Here is a 15518-nt window from a genome sequence, read left to right as displayed (position 1 = left end):
CAAAGCCACCGATGTATTGTTAGTTATTAAAACCAGCATTTTTTGAAATTCGCGGGCTGCTAGGCCCTCGCGTTGTAGTGAGATTTGGAACTATTCTGCCGGGAGATCATATGCCACAACTACAGAGAGCGACAAGCTACCGTTTACATCCACGACGGCCACTACTTCAACCGGACACACATCCAGTAGCTGCGAAAGTCGTCTGCTCGAGTGCTACATGCACGGCATGCGTGAACCCCTGAGCTTGGCGCTTTGGTTCGTGACGTTAACCGAGAAAGTGGTGGCGTCTTACTGATAGTGCACGTCGGCCCCTGTGTGCGAAAAGCGCACGAGTAACCAAGTCCTGCATGGTTTCCGTTTCTCTTGTACTCTGTAAAGCCAACATGAATTCACAGGCGATCAAAACTTGTTAAGAAGTAAGGACAAGAGCTCGTCTTTAATTCGCACAGATTGACAGCTTCAGAAGTGGTACGAAATGTCTGCTACCCGACTGAGAAGAGGAACATGCAGCTTAGTTACTTCTGGCAAAGACGGTACATTCAATTCGTTATGCACAACAAGAGATGCCTCTCGCTGACCACCGTGTAAGTGCTTCTTCTGGCTACAAACGACGAAGACATATTTGCACGCTTGTAACTCGCACGCTTGTCGGCCAGCATCCATTCAAAGGCGTTGCAATCGCGTCAACTCCGCGAGGAGATAGGCCGCCGTTGGTCAAACCGCAAAAGACGCTACCAAAGCTAAAGACACGGGAGACTGACCGACAGTGCGAAAGAAGGATCCTTGTAGAATGCCGTACTCGGCAGGAGTGTGCAATAATTTGCGCTTAATGGATCAGGTATATGAAGGGAAGTGCTTCTCCTCGGCGGCCGCCGGTGTCGGCAGCAGCCTAGCCACCTGCAGGCATGCGGTCGCAACGACCCGGGTCGTTCGAGCTGCTATCGACATAGTTTTGAAAGGTGATGAAATTAAAGAGGCCGGTGGCCGCGAAAAAACGCGAGACAAGGTTGAAAGTTATGCAAGCGCTGACGGGAAGGGAAAGGCAGAGATCGATGAATGCGTGGACGGCGCTCGGGAAAATGGGCGCGACAACCGGAAGTCTGCGAGCCATGCGTCACCCGATGACGTTTTCAGAGGCGTGGCGGAGTTCCCAACGTGTTTCTTTGTTTGTTTTTCTCATCTCTCGGAGTGTTAAGTAGAAACAGGAGAGGAGGAGCGCCATTTTTATTTGCCAATATCGCCGGTTTTAATGAATCTACCTGAAATATTCCTGCAATGAATATATTTGGGAGGAAGTACCTATGTCTCGACAACTTTACTTCACATCATTATAGGCATTTCGTAGTTCCTTTATTATTATTATTATGCTATAGATTGGGCCAAAAGTAGAGTGCACTACGCAGTCAAAATGGTCATTGAAAGGTAGGCACAGTTGTCTGTACCTTAGTTTCAGTGTCATTTTCATCCACTGCGTCGTGGATAAAGCAGGATAACACCATTTCGAACAATGGTGTTATCGCAACGCAACCACAGCTGGCTGAGATAGCTGGCATGATAGCTCGTGGCTGATTTAATTTGCAGCGATGGTTGAAATGTTCGTAACAATGCGCAGAAAAAATTTTCCATTTGGTGCGTCTCGCTATTGCTCTTGTTTGTTGGGTGCTCCTGAGCTGAGAGTGGCATTGCTGTATCGCCGCAAAAATTTCCAAGTTGAAGCGGCTGGTACGCCCGCATTTGCCAGGGGACCATGATATGTGCTTATCTAGTAGAATAGTGCAGGCTAGTAACTCAAATCATGAAGTACAACATTTTATTGCGGAAATGCATTTAATGACTTTATTTCTCTTTTTCTTACTAAGCCCTTTCGCACTCAGGGAAAATAACATCTCGACTGCGAAGCTATCACATGATTCGCCCAGACCCACCCGGGTTGGAAGAGTCTTTGGCTCCCCTATTTCTGGTTGAGGCTGCTTGTCACATCTGTATCTGTTGTTAAACCCTCCATCATGATTTGGCACGCATCTAATCGGTGCGTGGTTCTACCGGAGCTGATCGCGCAGGCCACGGTTAAACCGTCGCCATTTGACATTTGGTTCGCGGATTGCGACACATGTACAGCTGCAACAGCAGGGCCACAAACGCACAGCCACAGAAAGTTTGTCCACCCCACTATCGCATGATATAAGAATTGTAACTAAATAATCTGCATCCTATCAACGTTCCTCTCGCGCATCGCTGTGCAATACTCCTCGATCAGTGCAAGGCAGCATAGTTGCCTAGCCGGAACCATATGACAGACCTGTGCTCTTGCTTTTTATTCTCCTCTCAGCGACAAATATCGCTGAAGCATGCAAGTAATAGGGTTTTGTACACATATGGGCGCAGGTAAAGAGGGTAAAGTGTCTAGGTCGATATAACGAGTCTTAATCACATTGACCCCATTGACGGTTGTGCTCAAGAGGCAGATGTCGATGCACGTACAGGAGTCAGACGCGACACAGAAATAGCAGAAATAGCCATAGCTTTCGAGGCAGACATCCCGCCTCGCAATGCATAAGCAAAGACCACAGCTTATCGAAGCTTAATTAAGGGTGCGATTGCCCCACTTTGGGCATCGACGCCCAAACTGATGACCCTACGCTGGGTCAAACAGTTGATGTGGATACCTTGTCGCTAAGGGCAACGCCTCCCCTAATTTTATATAGAGGGCTTTTATTTTTTAATATCAAAGGGAATAGATGGGAACGAGGTTGCACACAACTCAGTCCGAGTTTTTTTCCCCCAGGAACCCGACAGGTGTAGCTCGTCCACTCAAAATATGGTACCAGGTGTTAAAACATCTCAGATTATAGTCGCAGATACAACTACCACCTACTAAAACATTTATAAAAAATGAAGGGTGATTACAATACTCCGTTATGCAAAATTTCAGTGAAGATTTTAGCGTTTTTGTGATATAATCACAGAATAAAATTGAGGGATGCTTCAATATATGTACCTTTGTAGAGCTAGAAAGCCCTGCATAATTCTCACGAGCCAAAAAAAAAATTCTCAGAGCATGTAAAAGAAGAGCCACGAGCGAGCGATGCAGAGCTCCTCGGGGCTCATATTTCTCTACCTCTGAGAAATGCTTTATTGTTCGTGACTCACTCGTAGTTCAGTATGAAGAAGAAATGAACAAGGGTAAATGGGGTACGCCTCAGTTCGCAGATGAGCCAACGCTGGTCTTCGTCTTGTCTTTCGTAGATTGTATTTGTCTTCGTCGCAGTTCGTGATTTTGACTCTTTGTCGCTCGGTTACATCTCCAACGGCTGGCACCAATGGCGACGCTACTGTTTCGTCAAACTGGCGCTTAAAAGCTGCGCTATAAGAATGAAACTACACACTCGGACATTATTGAGTGTTTATATACAACGAAAAATGCACACAGATTTTGATGGAACCAAAATAATCATCATCATCATCAGCCTGATTATACCCACTGCAGGGCGAAGACCTCTCCCATATTTCTCCACTTAACCCGGTTCTGTGCTAGCTGCATCCACTTGACCCCTGCGAACTTCTTAATCTCATCCGCCCACCTAACTTTCTGCCGCCCCCTGCTACGCTTTCCTTCCCTTGGAATCCAGTTTGTTACCCTCAGCGACCATCGGTTATCCTCTCTTCGCACTACATGTCTTGCCCATGTCCATTTCTTCTTCTTAATTTCTACTAGAATGTCGGTAACTTGAGTTATTTCTCTGACCCACTCTGCACGCTTTCTATCTCTTAATGTTACCCCTACCATTTTTCGTTCCATAGCCCTCTGGGTTGTCCTCAACTTAAGTAGAACTCTCTTGGTTAGCCTCCACGTTTCAACCCCATAGGTGAGTACAGGCAAGATGCAACTGTTGTATACTTTCCTCTTGAGCGATACCGGTAAGCTGCTACTCATAATCTGCGAGTGCTTGCCAAATGCGCTCCATCCCAGTCTTATTCTTCTTGTTATTTCCTTTTCGTGGACCGGATCTGCGGTTACTACCTGTCCTAAGTAGACATATCCGCCTACTACTTCCAGTATTTCGCTACCTAATGTAAACTGCTGTTCCTTCCCGAGGCTGTTGAACATTACCTTAGTCTTCTGCATATTGATTTTCAAGTCTACCTTTCTACTTTTCCTGTCTAGGTCATCAATCATTATTTGCAGTTCATCCCCCGAGTTGCTTAGCAAGGCAATGTCATCAGCAAATTGCAGATTACTGAGGTATTCTTCATCTACCCTTATCCCTAACTGCTCCCATTCCAAGTCTCTGAATACTTCCTCTAAACAAGCTGTGAATAGTACTGGGGAGATTGTGTCTCCTTGCCTAACACCTCTCTTTATGGGAATTTTGTTACTTTCTTTATGCAGAACTATGGTTGCTGTGCAGCCGCTATATATATCTTCCAGCACTTTCACGTATGGCTCGTCTACCCCCTGATTTCGCAATGCCTGCATCACCGCCGAGGTTTCAACTGAGTCAAATGCTTTTTCGTAATCAATGAATGCTATGTATAAGGGCTGGTTATATTCCGAGCATTTTTCTATCACCTGATTGATGGTATGGATATGATCGATAGTAGAGTACCGTTTCCGAAACACTGCTTGATCCTTTGCTTGATTGCAGTCCAAGGTTGTCCTGATTCTATTAGCGATTACCTTAGTAAATACCTTATACGTAACAGACAGTAAGCTGATTGGTCTGTAATTTTTAAGTTCCTTAGAGTCCCCTTTCTTGTGAATGAGGATAATGTTTGCATTCTTCCATGGTCTCCGGTACCGTCGATGACACCAGGCACTGCGTATACAGGGTGGCCAGGTTTTCTAGCACGATATCCCCCCCGTCCTTTTAGCAAATCTGTAGTTATCTGATCCTCTCCAGCTGATTTCCCCCTTTTCATAGTTTCTAGTGCTTTCTTGACCTCGTCCTTCGTCACTGGTGGAACGTCTGACTGTTTTTCCCTACCGCCAATCTCATTACGGTCCTGACTACTTTGGCTACTGTAGAGATCTGTATAGAACTCCTCGGCTACGTTGACTATCTTTTCCATATTAGTGATGACGTTGCCCGCCTTGTCCCTTATCGCATACATCTGGTTTTTGCCTATGCCCAGTTTCTTCTTTACCGCTTTAAGGCTTCCCCCGTTCTTTACAGCATGCTCAATTTTCTCCATGTTATACTTCCTAATATCAGCCACCTTGCGCTTATTGATTAGCTTTGATATCTCGGCCAATTCGATCTGGTCTGTTGGATTGGAAGCTTTCATACTCTGGCGTTTCTTAATCAAATCTTTCGTCTCCTTAGACAGCTTACCGGTATCGTCTCTAACTATCCTACCGCCTACTTCTACCGCGCACTCAGTAATGGTATCTCTGAAATTATTGTTCCTTCCCTCTAGGGTAATGTCGCCATCCTCAGTTAGAGCTGAAAACCTATTCTGTAGCGAGATCCTGAACTCTTCTGCCCTCCCCCTCACCGCTAATTCGTTGATGGGTTTCTTTCTTACTAATCTGTTGCGTTCCTTCTTCAGATTTAGGCTAATTCGGGACCTCACCATCCTGTGGTCACTGCATCGCACTTTCCCGATTACCTCTACATCTTGCATAATGGCGGGGGTTGAACACATTATGAAGTCGATTTCATTTTTAGTCTCTCCGTTAGGACGTTTCCATGTCCATTTCCGATTCTTCCGTTTGCTGAAGAAGGTATTCATGATTCGTAAGTTATTGCGCTCTGCAAACTCAACTAGTAACTCCCCCCTGCTATTCCTAGAACCAATGCCATAGTCACCTACTACCTTGTCTCCTGCTTGTTTTTTCCCTACATTGGCATTGAAATCGCCCATTAGTACAGTATACTGCGTCTTTACTTTTCGCATTGCCTATTCTACATCTTCGTAGACGCTTTCAACTGCCTGGTCATCATAACTACATGTAGGTGCATAGGCATGTACAACTTTCAGTTTATACGGCTTATTAAGCCGAATTACGATGCCTGCAACCCTCTCATTAATACTATAGAATTCATCTATATTACCCACTGTATACTTATTGACAAGGAAACCTACTCCTAGTTTTCACCTTTCTGGTAAGCCTCGATAACACAGTACATGCCCATCTTTCAGTACAGTATATGCCTCATTCGGCCTCCTAACCTCACTAAGCCCTGTGACATCCCATTTCATGCCCTCTAGTTCCTCTAACAGCACTGCTAAGCTAGCTTCACTAGCTAGGGTTCTAGCATTAAACGTTGCCAGGGTCAGTTTCCAATGGCGGCCTGTCCAGCGGACATTTCGCTCTGAATTACGGAGTAAGATTTCATTTTACTCCGTGGTAGCAGCAAACAACTAGACGCGGTAGAATTCACTGGGTGGTGAATGACTCTTACACAGCCAGTTTTTGATTGTAAATGAATTCGCAAGGACCTCCTTATCGGCTCTGTACAAGCATTGAGACCAACGGCCTGCAGAGAGCGAAAGAAAGCGCAATCAAGACGGAGCGCCGTTGTGTGAACGACGCTGCACACACGCTCAGTTTTGTTTTATATTAAATTTTTCACCATCAGCACCCACGCGCGTTCAACAGACATAATAAGAATGCGTAAGCACGCACCGTGATGCCAAAAAGTGGCGAGGATTTCAATTAGATGCACTCATTAGAGTGCATTAGTAAGATGCCCATACACGTGGAAAGCCACCCGACACCTGCAAAGGTCCGCTTATAGGCATGCAGACATACCGGCATGACCTTGGAGTAGCCTGTCTTGCTCATTGGCCAAGGGTTCTGCAATATTCCATTCATATCTCACCGCGCATCTCAAATAAAGAGCCTTAGTTGACAGCTCTTGCGTGTCACGTGGTCTCGTGACGTCTCACAACCCGCCCCCTAATCATCACCTCAACAACTTACCTGCCACTTATTGCCTGTAGGTTTTCCTTCACAACAAACCTGGTTTTTATCCTCAACGGGCCTTTCATCCTATCGCGTTAATGCGTTAGTTTGCGCATAGCGTAGATTAGGCCACACGTTTTTCATGGAATTGGCTCTCTGTGTGCCAGTTGCAATTGGGTGGATGCATGTTGAAATTGATAAAATTAACACTTAGCTCTTAATCACAATCCTGTAAATAAGTCGAAATGATTAAATTGTAGCTTTTTACAGTCTAAAAAGTAAATTGGTTATAAGGAAGGAAATACTCAGCATATAGCGCACTTTTTTCATGGATTCCTTATGCGCACATTAAGGGAAGGGAGGAAGCTTGGACAAAAGTGGAGAGGTTCCGTTGTAGACTGCTGCGGAGTAATTTCAACCGCCTGAAGATCTTTATCGCGCATTGACGCCCAACAGCAAAGCGGACGCGTTTACGTTTTGCTTCTATCTAAACACAGCCCAGGACGTTCAGGTTTGAATCCAGGTACTCCGGTCTAATCGCCGACCGTACTCACCCACCATGACAGGGCGAATTCCCTAACAGCGACTTCATGTACTCTAGGTGAATGCGCAGTGAAGAAGTGAGGCATAATCTAGGCTTAATGCTAATCTTGCTTTTAAGAACTAGCTAATAACATGCACTGGCGCACGGCCGTTTTTTATTGTTGTCTATATTACATACGCGTTGGATTTATTTCCGTTTAGTTGAGCGGAAATTAGATTGTGCCATTGCGACTTGGCTCGAGAGTACGTTTTCACTTGCGGCTATGATCTGTATTGTGGGATGCTCATTTCTTTGTCACGTATACAGCCTTTGTAGACTATAAAGAACTTTTAATGTGTACTGTTGGGATTGAGGGGAAGCTCGATGCATTTTAAGTGTGAACAAAACAACTTAAAGGTCAAATAAACTTTGCATTGCACCCAGTTTGATACAGCCGAAAGCGGATCGCTCATAGCTTTTACCGTAGGGTGAAGGTCCAAAGTATAAATCGCACTTGAAGTGCGGTTCTATGTGAAGCACTTCCTGATGATTCAGGGACGCTGAAAGAGAGCCACTGGGTAGCTACCCCTTTTCAGCTTATTTCCTTTTTTTAGTTTACTTTTAGAGTGAAAACAAAAGCAACAAGAAAAGATTAGTGCTTACTGGGCACACTACGGATAGACATCGCTGTGGACTGCTGCCCCTTATAGGCTCATGATTTCTTTGAGTCTCTTTATTCTTTTAAATAAAGCTCTTAAAACATAGGCATCCTGAGGAGCCACAACTGCAGTGCATGCTTTTTACGTCCTTGCAAAAAACTGAATATTTTAAATTTTGTTTTATGTTTGTTGTGCCATTTATGTGGTAACGACGTGCGTCTGTTTAAAGGCAGTAAAAGCATTAGGTAAGCTAGGTTACTTGGCAAATATATCTATACTCAAAAAATGAGTGGAAAAAAAGAGTCTATAAAGCTAGAAATGGAGAAAGGATGCTGACATCGCATACATCCTGAATTAATGACAAATATGCGAATTTTCATTCCTTCATAAAAGTCATGAAGGTACTCTGAAAGCGCGTAACCTTATCTGCCGTATTATTTGCTCCTTAGTGTACTTCTTAGAGCGTTATATCGATGCCAGTGTGAAGAAGACAAGTAAGAGAAGCAGCAGACGGCGAAGTTCCCGTCTTGAGCTCTGATCGATTGTCCCTGGTCTAAGCCAACACCGGGATCTCTGTGTTACCGGCTCTGCGGCCTTCACACGCCTCTTTGCTAACTTTGAATCTGGTGGAGGTGCTGGGTGATCTTTCATGTACCGTACGCGCTTTCAAGCCGCAACTGCAGCCAAGGACGCATTCCCAGGGTGGAAACACCTGTTCACAAGAGCAGCGGCCATTACGTAGCCTATCTCCTGAATTCAGTCCACTTCCTGATCTACGGTCTACAAGCACACAGACTGTAACTATGAACACACAAGAGGTAGCTGCCAATGTCCTGATTCACCAGCGAGACCCCCCTCGCTTTCATGGTCTTCCCCATGAAGACGCCGAGCAGTGGCTGGGCCAGTTCAACCAGGTGGCAACCTTTAATGCCTGGGATGCGAACGCGAAGATGCGATATGTCTACTTTGCCCTGGAGGACTCGGTGAAAACCTGGTACATCAATCATGAATATCGCCTGCAAACATGGGACACGTACAAAGCATGATTTCTGCAGTCATTTATTTGCACATTCCGTAAAGAAATTGTAACTTGTTTGAATTGAAGATTGAAGCTGGTTGGACTAGTTGGTTAATCATGACTTCAAAACAGCGCAGGTAGAAAGAAGGGACGAGAAGGCACAAGGGAATAGAGAGGTTCTATTTGTTACTTCTCAGAACCCTACATGAGTCATTTAAAGATTGCAGACTTATTCCAAGAATAAAAGTGGCATCGCAGTCATGTTTCGCGCATATTAGAATAGAGATATTTTTTTTTATCATCAGTAGCACACAAAAGACTTTTGTCGGCATTTAGGGGTGGGCACTACGCACAAGGTCCACACGCAGTTTTGTGAAGCCACACTACTCAGGGGTACTGACGCCAGTAAACGTGCCCTGTCTTGTCTTCTGATCAGGATCAAGGTCGTAATTACCTTTACTGCGGCTTTGCTAGAGCTTGCGGAATGCCTTCTCTGTACTCTTAGGCAAAACTGGTTTCTTACGAAGAGCGAAATAGGGGCAAACCAGCCATCAAGGCAGTCTGGCCTGCTTTTATTTTTTTCAACAGTGAAAAACTGGCCTGTGACGGCTCCAGTTCTACTTGTTAATCCGTCTCTTGTAGCGTGATTATTTTTTTAGATAATAGCAAAATTTTAATTCTTAGTCTGTCATTTATTTCGCCACTTTGTTTAGTGCTGCTGTTTTGAGATTTTGTTTCACCACTCTATGTGCATAAAGTTTTCATCCCTCTTAAGCAGACAGTGTGGTTCCGTCCGGGAGGGGCATTCTGACTTACACACTAACATGTATAATTTGTTTGTCGCTTGATAAAAACCATCTTCGAATAATCCTGTCCTGTCTGTCTCACATACTCACATGTATATTTTGCTTATCGCTTCATAAAAAATCATCTTCGAATGATCTTGTCCAGTCTGTCTCTTTCTGAGCGTTTCCCGTTTTGGCGCTACATCTTTTCAAAGGAACATGCACCAACTAGCCCTCCACCCAGTACCGTCTTCCAAATTTAAATTCTGAGGAGAAATATTTGTGGTTTGGTTGAAATCAAGGATATTTACCATTCTACATATTCGTAGTAATTCTTAAGTGTGGTGATGTTAGTCTTCCTAAATCTCTAGGAAAGAATTAGGTTGTATTCTCTAGAATCACGTAGAGAATCAAAGGCAAAACTGTATGAAGGAGCATTAAAAAAGGGTAAAGGGGGGAACCCTCAGTTCGCAGGTCGAGCCAAGGTTTCAACAAGGGGACATGAATTAGTCTGAGAAAAGCGCTGATCACTGGATGAAGTTTAAATACACTTTTGCTTCCGAAGAAGAAAAGCTCGGGAGGGGAGAAAGTGGGTGAGAAGAAAGTAGGTGAAGGAGTGTGGACGGGAAGGATGGGTAAGAAGAAAGTAGGTCAACGAGTGAAAAAATATAAAAAAATATAAAAATCTTCAATATGTATTTGTCAGCCTGGAACCAGGGATCCTGTAGCCTGCAAGAAAAATAAAAGCGGTAGTACCAGAAAAAAACACTAATACTGGGTAGATGGTTAGTCTGTAATTAGGCAGGTGTGGCGCACATACACATTTCTTAAAAAGGGACAGGCTTTGCAAAAGGTCCTGATTAGGAATATTTCTACAGGGGGACAATTTTTTTTTTTTCATAGAAGCTGTGGTTCACTTTGGGGTTATTATTCTATTTCTTTGTCCATGGGCTGTAAAAGTTTAGTTCGCATTAAAATACGAGAAAGCCTCGTATGCCTAAAAAGGCTCCTGTGTACAAAAATCTAAATCGTTTATGCTTAGGTATTGCGCGACTGTCATACATGCCCTGCGAAATGAAGTACCTACCATTGATTTTTGTGGTATAGACGAACTTATCAGGTGTAAAGGCAAGGATTCCGCTTTTTCGTTTAAGTGTAAGCAAACCTTTGAACACATTTCTCCATTTTGTGTTGCTTTTGGTCTGCTTTTGTGGCCATGCCTTCGTAAAATAAAATGGATATGCCACTCAACACATTTCTTTTTTTAATATGACGTAGAGGAGAATAATGTAGTTCAGACAAAAACTCGAGTTATTGGTGTTATAGTGGAAAAGGAAAGACGCGTACAAGGGTAGGGGAAGTAGTGAAAACATCGGATAACTTAAGTGGCTACTGTTTCAGTTCAGTTTATTTCATAAAGGCTCCCAATCAGGGGGTTCTGCATATGGGATGGGTATCTACTTGAAAAGCGAACAAACAGCGACGGTTACAAATTTTGAAAAAATCTGTTCGCTACGCTAGAAAAACAGATGGCGAAGCGATCGCGATGACGTCAAAGGGAAGGCCGTTCCTGGCTGTAGCTGCTCGCAAAAACATCGGAGCAGAAACAGTACTAGTCGGCGATTGAGGGGATGCAATTTGCGTAGGATGACTTGTCCGGTGTGATATGCGCACTATGGCTGTGATATACCTTGCTTTATTCATCGAAGAGCAACGAAACCTCTGAAAAAAGCGAGGCTATCTATTCAGCGGCTAAATAAAATTGCAATTAGGGTTTCGCCTTCAAAGTTGAAACACTGGTGTCGTACGAGTATGAGGCATGAATAAGTCAGCACGATTTTGAAAAGATTCCGATGCTGTGTTTAGATATGCTTAATATGGGCTACAGATGGCAGATGGATACTCTAATTTCAATGTTAGAAGTGACTGTACGCGAGCAAATTTACCTGAGTTGGCGAAAGGCGGAGACGACGCATAAGAACGCCTGATGTATTATTTGATGGTTAAACAATATTACTAATATAGATACTACTAGAGATCAGGAGAAATGTTGGCACCAAGATATACTTAGGATTCCATTAGCTCAATTGGTGTATTAGAAATCGAGTAATAGGAGCGGTAGGGATTATTACGACGAGAAAAAGACGAGGTTACATTTAGTAGGATTAAGGGACATAAACTAATAATTTCATCAATTTATTTCCTTAAGGTTTGCCTGAAAGGTGCGTTGATCATCACGACTGTTAATGGTACGGTAAACCACACTATCTTCTGGGAATGAAAAAGAACTGAACAAGGGTAAATGGGGTACGCCTCAGTTCGCAGATAAGCCAACGTTTCGACAAGTGAACTTGTCGAAAGACACGTCCACTTGTCGAAACGTTGGCTCATCTGCGAAATGAGGCATACCCCATTTACCCTTGTTGAGTTCTTTTTAATACCGTGCAAACCATCTTCTTCCTTTCGTTCTACCTGGATCATCTGGGAACATTCTTATACTGCAGAAAACATACATGGTTAAGTCTTTTTATTGTTAGAAAACATATACCTTAAGAATAAAGGGAACCAAGGACAGACTCTTGCAAGACACCTAAAGTAACTGGAAGGGCTTTAATCTGGTGGCATTTGACTGACTGAGGACGATTGGTTAGGAATTCTTCAATCCATTTTAAAAAATTAGGATGTAGGTTGAGTGGCCAAATATTGAGCAATAGCCGGCAGTAAGGAACCTTTTAAAAAGCTACTGAAAAAAAGAAGGCGCTAAGATCCTTACCTATAAAATTGCAACTGGGAAACGACCTAACGGTTGACGACGAGCTATATGTAATACGGACACACGAACGACGAACAGTTAACAACGAGCTCTCTGAATTCTAACAAATGAAAGAACAGCTTACGACGAGCTCAATGCACTAGTACTGTTTAAGCTCAACACATACTGCGATATAGTTGCCTTTATCGTTAAGACATATTGTTTTTTGAAATCTATGCTTTTCAGTAGAGAAATGATAATCGGTAATGTATATCTTGGTGATCCATTTCGGGAAGATAACTGACAAATGATAGTTTTTTGGGGCTATTGGGTAGTATCGGCTTAAGTGTGTTTGCTGATCCTCGTGTGGCATTCGTTGGCCGGTGACTGCGATTCTAATTGGGTAGGTTGAAATTTAAAAACATTTCAGCGAAGTTATTTACCTCAGCATGGTATATGTTGTTGCGGAGCTAGTTGTAGTCTGCAAACTAATGTCGGGGTAGTTAAAATCGCAAAAAAGAAAGACGTGAGTATTTGGAAAGACGTTTATTGAAGGTACTATTTAAATGACGCGGGAAGTCTGGACTAGTCCGCGGAGGTCTGTAACTCCAACGCCGGCAGTCCAAATTCAGGGAAACGAGACAATAATTTTATTTCAAGAACACAGTATGATATATCAACATTAATTGCACATGAATCCCCCCCCCCTCCCAAGCAATTTCGATCATTTCGATATTTATGGTGATCAGGTAAATCGGGTCAGGACTTCAGTGCCCATTACCTCACTACTTAGCCAAGTTTTCGTTAGTATAAGTGTGTTGGTTTGGTTTGGTTTGGTTTGTGGGGTTTAACGTCCCAGAGCGACTAAGGCTATGAGAGACGCCGTAGTGGAGGGCTCCGGAAATTTCGACCACATGGGGTTCTTTAACGTGCACTGACATCGTACAGCACAGGGACGCCACTTCGTTTCGCCTCCATCGAAACGCAGCCGCCGAGGCCGGGTTCGATCCCGGGTACTCCGGCTCAATAGTCGGGCGTCTTACCACTGCACCACCCCGGCGGGGCTTGTAAGTGTGTTGCTCCTGGATGACAAGATGATGTTTGATATGTACTCACGCATAGGAAAAAAGCTACGGTCGTTAGTGAAAATTATTGAAAACGGAAGCGCATTGCCATGCGGTGCAGTCGATGTTTTGTTGATGTTTGATAAAGAGGCGACTGCTCTACAATGTTTTAACGGTGTCAGGAAATTCACCAAAAATGTTCTATTTTTATCATCTATGCAAAGTTCTGAAGCGTGAAGAGTACCGTGCAGGACGTACTTTGGCAAATATTAGAAATTGCCTTCGCGCCTGCAGAACAAAGCGGGAAAAGCCTTCTCCAAGAGAAATTCAGGGGGCACTTTGGCTCACTGAAGTGCTTCAAGGTGGAAGCTTTTTCCTGGCACACTGTTAGCCATCGACTGCGAGACTATTTGTGATTGACTAGTGCTTTATTTGGCTGTATACCTGTCGCCGTCGACGACGTGATTCGAAGGCTGCATTCCTTGGCGTACAAGATCGGCCTCCCAAGACTGCAGCTTGCGCTTCGCCGCTTTAGCGCGCTTCGTGTTGGGCGAGAGCGCAGCTCGAGGCATCCTCAAAGGTGGCCGCTGCAATGCGAACTGACGATGTCAGCGACGGCGACAGCTTTATTTTCGCCCATTGCACCACTCCCACTGTTAATTTTGCAAGACCCAGCCATGTGTTTGGCGCGGCACGTTCCCAGCCTATGAGATCACCACTCTACCCCTACACAGTGCGTTCCGGCCCGCTAAGCGTAATTAGAGACGGGTGCCATTCGATAGTAAGACGTAATTACCGGCAACTCAAAGTGCCAATCCTCTAAGCATTAACTTTCACCAGTTGCCTAATTAGCAAAAGTATAATAATTAGCTAATTAGTGTATTATACTTCAGTCAATTACCAGTACAAGGCATAGTTATTAGTAAATCTTAGTTCCTATTCAGCAAGGGTAAACTTGCGCTAATTGTTATATATGGCTCTACTAATCTCTACTATGCTAATAAGCGAATTAGTGTAAATGACTATCACTTGGCTCAATTGTAAATACAGCCTCGCTTGACTACGTACACTTGTAGGACAATAATTGACTAATAAATAACCTCAGTGGGTTAATTATGCCATTTTGTTAATTACCGGAACTTATAGACTCACTTTGGTGCATCACTATGCAATCCCTATAATTGGTTCCACGGTTACTAGCCAAAGTGCAATTGGCCTCGTTTGAAATTCGCACACTGTGACGTCACGACGAATTGAAGGTGACATTTCTGTCGACAACTCCTGCTTAGAACGATAAGGCATTAAGGGCTTCCGCCTTGATACAGTAATCGTAGTTTTTGAATTGGCGACCTTTTGATATAAAAGCGTCATTTGTAGATTTTTTTTTTTTTGCTACAGGGACAAATTCGAGCTGCTGAACGATTTTCGAGGCGAGCAGTTCTATGTCAGTAGATTGCTCCTGTATTCATTGAATATTTTGACATATATCGATTATTAGTTTCTAGGAGTCAGGGTGTTATAGAAAATAATGTTATTGCGTAACCAATTGCATTCGAATGAAAGGAAAGCTTAGCAGAGGGCCGCAGAAAAATAGGCGAGCGGATGAGGTTAAGAAGTCCGCAGGGATCAATTGCGTGCAGGTAGCACAGGACCGTGTTAATGGCAACAATATGGGAGGAGCATTTAGCCTGCAGTGGGTATAGTCCGCCTGACGATGCGGTGTAGTTTGAGTGGAAAAGGGTTTTAAGTAAGCATTGCTTGGTTCACCTTGCCTAGGAAACCTACCATTTTGTCTTCCTTGATGCAT

The 15518-nt window shown here is 43.9% G+C and overlaps 1 pseudogene; it reads left to right on the top strand.

The window, feature by feature from the left end:
* Positions 1-8895: 8895 nt before the first annotated feature.
* The window catches only part of LOC146209441 (lipase member M-like), an 83520-nt pseudogene continuing 76897 nt past the window's right edge, over positions 8896-15518 (top strand).

This window comes from Amblyomma maculatum, chromosome 1 (assembly GCF_055883805.1).
Source record: "Amblyomma maculatum isolate TAMU_Amacu chromosome 1, ASM5588380v1, whole genome shotgun sequence".
NCBI classification, from domain to species: Eukaryota; Metazoa; Arthropoda; class Arachnida; order Ixodida; family Ixodidae; genus Amblyomma; species Amblyomma maculatum.
Note: the sequence above shows the minus strand (reverse complement) of the source record. Positions and strands in the feature narration are given on the sequence as shown.